Source organism: Mustela nigripes, chromosome 5, assembly GCF_022355385.1.
Source record: "Mustela nigripes isolate SB6536 chromosome 5, MUSNIG.SB6536, whole genome shotgun sequence".
Classification (NCBI taxonomy): Eukaryota; Metazoa; Chordata; class Mammalia; order Carnivora; family Mustelidae; genus Mustela; species Mustela nigripes.
The window spans coordinates 84,955,820-84,963,718 of NC_081561.1; the positions used below are offsets into that span (position 1 = coordinate 84,955,820).

The 7,899-nt window shown below is 40.1% G+C and overlaps 1 protein-coding gene across 5 annotated transcripts in view; it reads right to left on the reverse strand.

Annotated features, from left to right (window-relative positions):
- BCLAF1 (BCL2 associated transcription factor 1) overlaps positions 1-7,364 on the reverse strand; it is a 29,819-nt gene extending 22,455 nt beyond the window's left edge. Inside the window, exons 1-2 of one of the 5 annotated variants that reach the window (XR_009404472.1) lie at positions 7,143-7,364; positions 184-286 (exon numbers count right to left, since the gene is read on the reverse strand). The gene's annotated coding sequence lies outside the window, so the exon portion shown is untranslated. The remainder of the gene's footprint in view (positions 1-183; positions 287-7,142) is intronic. The other 4 variants (XM_059400785.1, XM_059400784.1, XM_059400783.1 and 1 more) reach the window with 4 other exon arrangements.
- Between the last annotated feature and the right edge of the window lie 535 nt (positions 7,365-7,899).

The window sequence follows — 7,899 nt, forward strand, 5'->3', positions numbered from 1 at the left end:
TGGTTTACTTCATGTAAGCCACCAAAAAGAAACGAAACAAAAAAACAAAAACCCCCAAAACAAACTCAAACAAAAAAAGCTTCCCACTAAATCACTTTTAATCACTCAGATTCATGAATTAAAGTAATTGCATTTTCTCAAATAAACCTAAACTAGAAAACTAGAAAAACAAATGCTATTTACCTTGAGTTTTATGCAGGATTAAACAATCAAATGAAGTCTCTTAGATACTGTAAAGTTCTTCCTGGAGAAAATGGTCTGAGAAATTAAACTCTAATTCAAATTCCTAGCAAAGGAAAAAAAATACGAATTGATTTATGGTAAATTAAACAACCACAGTTCACAACAATGAATTATACTGGCACTGAAATCAACTTTTTTTTTTTTTTAAAGATTTCATTTATTTATCTGACAGAGAGAGATCACAAGTAGGCAGAGAGGCAGGCAGAGAGTGAGAGAGAGGGAAGCAGGCTCCCTGCTGAGCAGAGAGCCTGATGCGGGACTCGATCCCAGGACCCTGAGATCATGACCTGAGCCAAAGGCAGCGGCTTAACCCACTGAGCCACCCAGGTGCCCCTGAAATCAACTCTTAATAAAAGCACTAATGATTTCAGGGAAAGGGAAACTCATTTAGGAAATAAACTTTTAACCATAAAAGCTTAAGAAATAGTTTTTGTTTTAATCAGAATGCAGATGTACACCATGAAACTGACAGCATTTTACTTTTTAATTTAAATACCTGAATTCTCATTTTAGTAACGTGAGCTTTAGAAAACAGAAATTGTGCTGCTATCCTACCAGAAAATTTCAAAGTGGGGCGCCTGGATCTACTCAGGCGCTCAGTTGTTAAGCATCTGTCTGCCTTGGGTTCAGGTCATGATCCCAGGGTCCTGGGATGGAGCCCTACATGAGGCTCCCCACTCAGTGGGGAGCTTGCTTCTCTCTCTCCCTCTCCCCCTGCTTGTGTTCCCCCTCTCTGTCAAATAAATAAAATCTTTAAAAAAGGAAGAAAAAATTTCAAAGTGGCTAATATAATGCCAAATACGGTATTCTTGGAATATCTAAATGTGTGATCTATCAGTAGTTAGTATTCATAATCCTATACCTATAACTTACCTAAGTACCAGTTTATTTTTAATGCTCTGCTACTTTTCTTTATTCTCTCTGCATTACTTTCTTTCTACAGTTTAGTTTCATCTGAAACTGGTTTTTAAAACTCTAAGTTCAGTGCCTGAAAGCATTCTGATACATGTTCAGACATTCCAATAAAAAAACAGGCCATAAATGAAACGAATATCTAATGAAAGCCAATACTCTTCCCAATTTACCATTATTATGCAAATAAATTAAAATTTTGCCCAAATTTTAACCAGTTAACAACACCCAACAGGTTAGCCTTATAAGTAACATTCAGTGATTGATCACCAATTACATGCAAAGGATAGTCAAAAACCACTGGGGGAGCAGAAACTAACGAACAGAAGATTAATACATGCCTAACCTTGAGGAATTCATAGACCATTATAAATGGAAAAAAAATACACATAAATGTGAAAATCTGTGACTCTTAATGAAGATCCAATAAAAATTGCAATAAAATTGGAAATACAAAGGAAAAGAAATGTTAAGATTAAACTGGTGAATCAAGAACGTTGTCCCTATATACCCATGATCCTACAGTTGGGGAGATTAAGAGATGTAAGGTTCAAACTAGGAAGAATAGGAACTACTAATTAAGGGAAACATACTAAGATAAAAAATAAAAACAAAAAGACCATACATACAGAAACAAAAGAATTCCTAAAGTGCATGAATGTTTAGTTTTTAAAAAATATCAAATCTCCCCAAGGGAGCAGAAAAAAATTAATCTTCTATACTGATTCACTGTTCTAAAACTTTATTCTGGACCTAGAATTTCAACACTGCCAATCCACTGCTGGAAATGATACAAGGCTCATTTTATCCAACACTTCCCCTAACCAATTCTTAAAAGCTAATTTTAATTTCCACATATCCAAAGAAAAACCAACTGCCAAGTCCCTCTTTACTTCAAATCATGACTTCTGAAATTCCAAAAAAATAGACACTAGAAATAACAAAGAGAGGAGGCGCTGTAGGTTATACTAGTAGAAACACTTTCTTGTTCACGATCTATAAATATGGTTAAGTATCTATAAAAAAAACTCCTAAGAACATATGTGAAGTGAGATGCATAACATATTTAACAATATTTAATAATATATATTTAACGCAAAATATATTTAACATTTAATAACATTAATGATATTTAATATAGTTAGTACAAAGACCATAATCAACTCTAATATTTTTTAAATAAGTCTATGTTTTTAAAAAGCACTATGCTAGGTTTTAATGGGAAACGGGACTATGAAAGAGGTGCTTGCTCTCCAAAGCCAACTAAACAGGAATAAAAATCAACAAATCATAGCCAAAAACACCTGAATACCAACCAAGTGCTAAGAACTACTAGGCGACTTTAAATAAAATCATCACATTTAATCCTCAAATTCATAAGCTACATGTTAACCCATCTCTCAAATGAAGAAAACTGTAAGGTTTCAGAATTCTTCTGAATTTACAAAATGCCTATAACATGCCAGGCACTATTATCCTAGCACTGGAAATACTGTACTTCAAGTGAGACATTAAGTTGCCTACTCTCTTGGAGCTTACGTTAAAGGGAAGGAAAGAGAGAAGGGAAATACCCTACAAGATGATATGTTAAGAGGTGGAGAGAAGACTACAAAGGTGGGTCTCTGGGCCTTAAGAAGTTAACATTAAACATTAAAGCTAAAGACAAGGTACACTGCAAAGTTACACAGAAAGAAGAGCATTCTAGACCGAAGACACAAACTTTGCAAATTCAGGACAGAAAGACCAGTAATAAAGTTGAGGCACTCTGATCATGGAGAGTATAGGAGTTAAGGTGAACAGGCAGGAATGGACCAGATCAAATTGCATCTAGAAAGCAGGCCAGAATAGAAAAAAAGAGTAGATTTTATTATAACGGCAATGGGAAGGCTCTGCAACAATCAGGGAAGTCACCACCAGATTTACATTTTAAAATGGGGCTGTGCCTAGCATGGACAATACGGAGAGGACAACAAGGAGATAAATTAGAAGGTTGAGATTCAATATAATGGTTACCTGGAAAAGTAGTAGCAATGAAGTTGGAAAAAAGAGGCAAAGTGAGAATCAGATGTAGAAGTGCTGTCAATAGCACTTGTTCATAGGTTGCTGGTGGGGAGCAGAGAGAAGGCGGGAGGGAAGAGAGCGGGGCACTTCGACAGTGTCCCTGAAGTCTGTTTTGGGCTCAAGCATCTGGGAGATGTCCAAGTTTGGGACAGTAAAGAAGAGATTTCTTTGCCCTTTCAGGTTGCCCATGGTTAGAGTACAAATGGTTAATCCAGAATTTGACCCAGATCTCTTGATTCCAGTTCCTGCACTCTCTCCAGTGCCCTGACAGGTGCTTGATGTGGCCATAACCTATATATAGAATTCAAAATGCCAAATCAATCTTCCCTTTATTACAACCAAGACTGCTTACTAAGAGACTGTTAAAAAAAAAAAAAAGTGTAAAAAGAGAGGGAATAAATTGCTGTGTATGTTTTTATCCAATTGATTCACCAACCAGTGAGAAACACTAAGAGAATAAATCAGGCCATATTTATTATTTCTTGTTAAGAAAGTCTTTTATGCAAGAATACATTATGATCAGCTAGAACACAAGTGATGAAAAGAACAGAGTTCAACAAAATACTCAAGCTCAAGCCCCCCAAAATGGTTTCTTTAGATTACCCTATCAAGCATATTTGAGCCAAGTTTTCATTTTAGCAGATTCAGGGAGTTTGGCTTCCAGACTTCTGTAAACAATCACTGCTATTCACATCTTTAATAATCCTAAAAATAATATCCTAATACTATTATTACAACAGACTAGGTTCAAAAATCCTGACTTGACCATTAACTAGGTGCTCACCACTGGAAAAGTTACTACCTTAATCTCTTTCAGCTTCAATTTCCACAGATATAAAACAATGCTATCAGTAATGGTACTTACAGGTTTAAGGTTACATGAACTAATGAATGTAAACAGCATTTTGCACACGGTACATTCAAACATCAGCTATCATTATTGGTAACTGGTTTGTGACCGTTTTTCCTGCAGGTCATCTAATCTTGCTTCAAATGATTCTTTTAAGAATAAGTAATTCCAATAGAAAATTAATCAGCATTATAAATGCATAATAAAATGACTGGAATTTTGCTTTTTAATACTCCGAAAAGAAACACCTGGGTGACTCAATCAGTTGAGCATCTTTCACTGAGGTCATTATCCCAAGGTCCTGCGAATTGAGCCTTCAGCAGGGAGTCTACTTCGCCCTCTCCCTCTGCCCCTCAGGCTCGCTCTTTCATTCACACTCTCAAATAAATAAAATCTTTAAAATAAAAATACAATACTCCCCAAAAAGGGGGAGTGAAATTTTAAATAATTTAAATTTTAAATAATTTAAAATTGGTAAATGCTGACAATTACTAAACCTGTATGATGAGAGCACAGGAGCTCACTATTGTTTCTCTTTTGTCCTTGAAAATTTCCATAATTAAAAACTTTTGAAAAATGACAGGTTTAGTCACAAGTTTTGCCCAGCCTGTCATCCAGCTTTAAAACAAAACAAAACAAAACCAGCAAGGGACTGAGAAAAATGCCTGCATTCTAGACCAGACTGAGCCACACCTTGGCTCATGTGGCCTTAAAATGCTATACCTTTTTGGTGTCTACCTAAGTGTAGAAATACTGGATCAAGTTTGAGAACTCCACAAAATAATACACAAATGTAGATGAGAATTATTACTACCTTAATGTTTCTAGATTATTTTTTTTCTGTCCTGGAGTCAAATAAAACATTAATGTTTAAGATTCTGAGATAACAGGGGCGCCTGGGTGGCTCAGTGGGTTAAGCCACTGCCTTCGTGGGGTCAGGATCTCAGAGTCCTGGGATCGAGCCCCGGATCGGCTTTCTGCTCAGCAGGGAGCCTGCTTCCTCCTCTCTCTCTGCCTGCCTCTCTGCCTGCTTGTGATCTCTGTTTGTCAAATAAATAAAATCTTTAAAAAAAAAAAAAAAGAAAAAAAAGATTCTGAGATAACACTAAATGACCACTGTCTAAGAATCTGGATGTGAAGAAGGAACAAATTCATAACCTAAAAGTGTAACGTAAACATTTATACTTACTATCCAGAGATATACTGTGCTTCCTGATTCCCTTATCTACATCTTTGTTCATTAATAAATCAGTGTAAATTACAAAGAATTCAGCTAGTGTTCAACTAAGGATTTTGAATGTAGTTTCTGGAAACTCCCTATCCAAAGTTCTATACAGAACTGAAAAGACTTTATTTCTACAAGTCTTCTCATCACACAGTTATCTAATAGAGGTAGATGAATTCAATAAACTCACGTATACCTAAGTCTTTCAGGTGGTTTTCAGAGATCTGTCTCTTGAGTCCTAAAATATTATTGTTCTTACAAAAAAAGAAAAATCTCCTAGGCTACCAATTATCTGAATGAAGGGGGATTCCAATGTTTATTACCACAACGTTAGTGAAAACACGGTATCCTTAAAACAAAATGGCTATGAGCCATCAGTACATAAACTTTGGGTTGTTCACCATGAGTTATTTTAGACACATAATACTTCTTATAGAATTATTTACCCTAAATTGGCTAGAATCACATAAAAATGCTGATAAACTTGTAGCGGTTTTTCCTATGTAATGAATCTCTACTGTCGAAACATTAGCCCAACCATTCCAACTAGAGTGTAACTGGAACGAGAATTTACACGAGGATTAAGGAATTCTGGTTTCCTTTTTAATATCCACAATAAATTAAAAGGCACTGCTCCAATAACATGTGTCTTAAGTAACTAATCTCTTTACGTTAGTTTTGGTCACATCTACTTTCAACTTTAGCCTTTTTTTCAGCCTAAAACGTTAAAAAAAAAAAAACTGACATAGGAAAGTGGTTGTTACTACTACTGCTTGATTCTGATAAGATAAATCTTAATGTGAAGAAAGCCAACTTACGGACTTAAAGTGAGGGCCAAGTCCCTAACCTTAACTCGCCACTCCCCCCCCCCAACTACCCCCACTGTCATATCATGGTTTCAATATCTGACTCGAAATAAAGACCTGAATCACTTGCCAAAAGGATGTGGTCTCGCGGGTACTACTCAAAGACTGCCTTTTGGGCCCGGGTAAGGGGGCGGGGGAGAAACAACAAGGCTACTCTTCGATCCATCAGCTAAGGCCTGCTCTCTAGGCTAGGAACCGGTAACCAGGCACAACTCAGAGTCGAGCGCACACGTTCGCTTCAAAACAAAGTGGGTTGCCAGGGGGATCCGAGATTAACCTCGGAGAAAACCATCCCGCGACGCCGGAGGCGGCTATCCGCGTCAGAGACGAGGGACAACAGAACACGTTCTTAGTAACAAAAAAAAAAAAAAAAAAAAAAAAATCAAAAAACAAAAAAAACGGGGCCTAAGCCGACGAGTAGCGTGAAGCCGGAAAAAAGGAATTTAAAGACCACGTGAAAACGGGTCAACCTACCCAACGCACTTTGCTTCAGGTCATAGTTGTTTTGTGAAAGCCCCAAAGCCTGGAAGAAAGGTGGCGCTCCCAGCCAATGAGAAGCGAACACAAGCTGCACCTCCAGCGGCCTCAGCAGCCGTAGGCGGAGAACGGAGGAAGCGCGCGTGCGCCGGGCGAGCTTTCAGTCGGGCGCGCGCAAGAGTCCGGGCCGAGGAAATGGGGGAAGGGTGGAAGAGGGAGGTATGCGCACGCGCACGGGAAGGCCGCGCGGTCTCTGGGTTTCGAGCCAGGTTCGTAACCGCGCGCGCGCACCGTTCTCGCTGCTCACCCCACCCCCCACCTTTCCGACCTGTAGTGCCCCGAAAACCTGAGGGAATTTGATGGGAGAAACGCATAAATAACGGCGAAAGGGTCTCCTGGGTCCTCCTGTAGCCGCCAACCCGTCACTACCCACAAAAGATTCAACAATATTCACTCATCCTCGGGATTTGCTGCCCTTCGAGTGATTTGAATGCAGCATGAGGCCTACCTGAAAAGCCGAAAGCACCGTTCCCGGGACTTATCTCCGTTGTAACTACACAGCGGCCATTTCCCGACTCAAGAACGGGAGAAAACCATAGAGGTATCTTCGACGCGCTAGCCCGCCTCCGTCACTTCCGATTTGGGGCGTGGCCGCCAGTGCCGCTAAATATCTGGACTAGCCCCGCCCACCCTTCCGCCCTAAACTGGCTCCCCAGCTATTAAGATGTTGCCGGAGGCTTTCTGGGAAGTCTCGTGGTAGGTCTCGCGCGATGATCTGGTGGCTCCGCCCTCCGGCCTAGAGCTGCCGCCTCGGAAGTGGTGACAGTAGATGGTGGGCGGGGTGTTTTGTTAGGCCGTGAGGTCTCCTGGCCACACGGTGGAATTCGCGGGAGTCTCTACCTAGCTTTGAAGGTGCTCCGTGGACCTCTCTGTCGGCCGCGCTTGTTGCTTGTTTGGTCTATTCATACTGTGGCGCCGACGCGGACCAAAAGCAGAAAGCCAGTCTGACGCCGAGGAAAGACAAGGAGGCTAGAGGGCTGTTGGCACACCGAGTCTCCCTTCGCCAGCAAGCGCCGAGTTTCTTCTCGGACGCCTTAACTGGAAACTTGGAAGTGTCGCTTTTGCTTTGATGTAAAATGTGCCAAACGCACTTCGATTGTTGAAAAATGGCCACGAGCTAAGTCCCCTTCCAGAGTAGCGTCAGACCAACTCTGTTACCCGTAACAGAGTTCGAACCACAGAGCTCCGAGCAGCTTGGGCTGTCC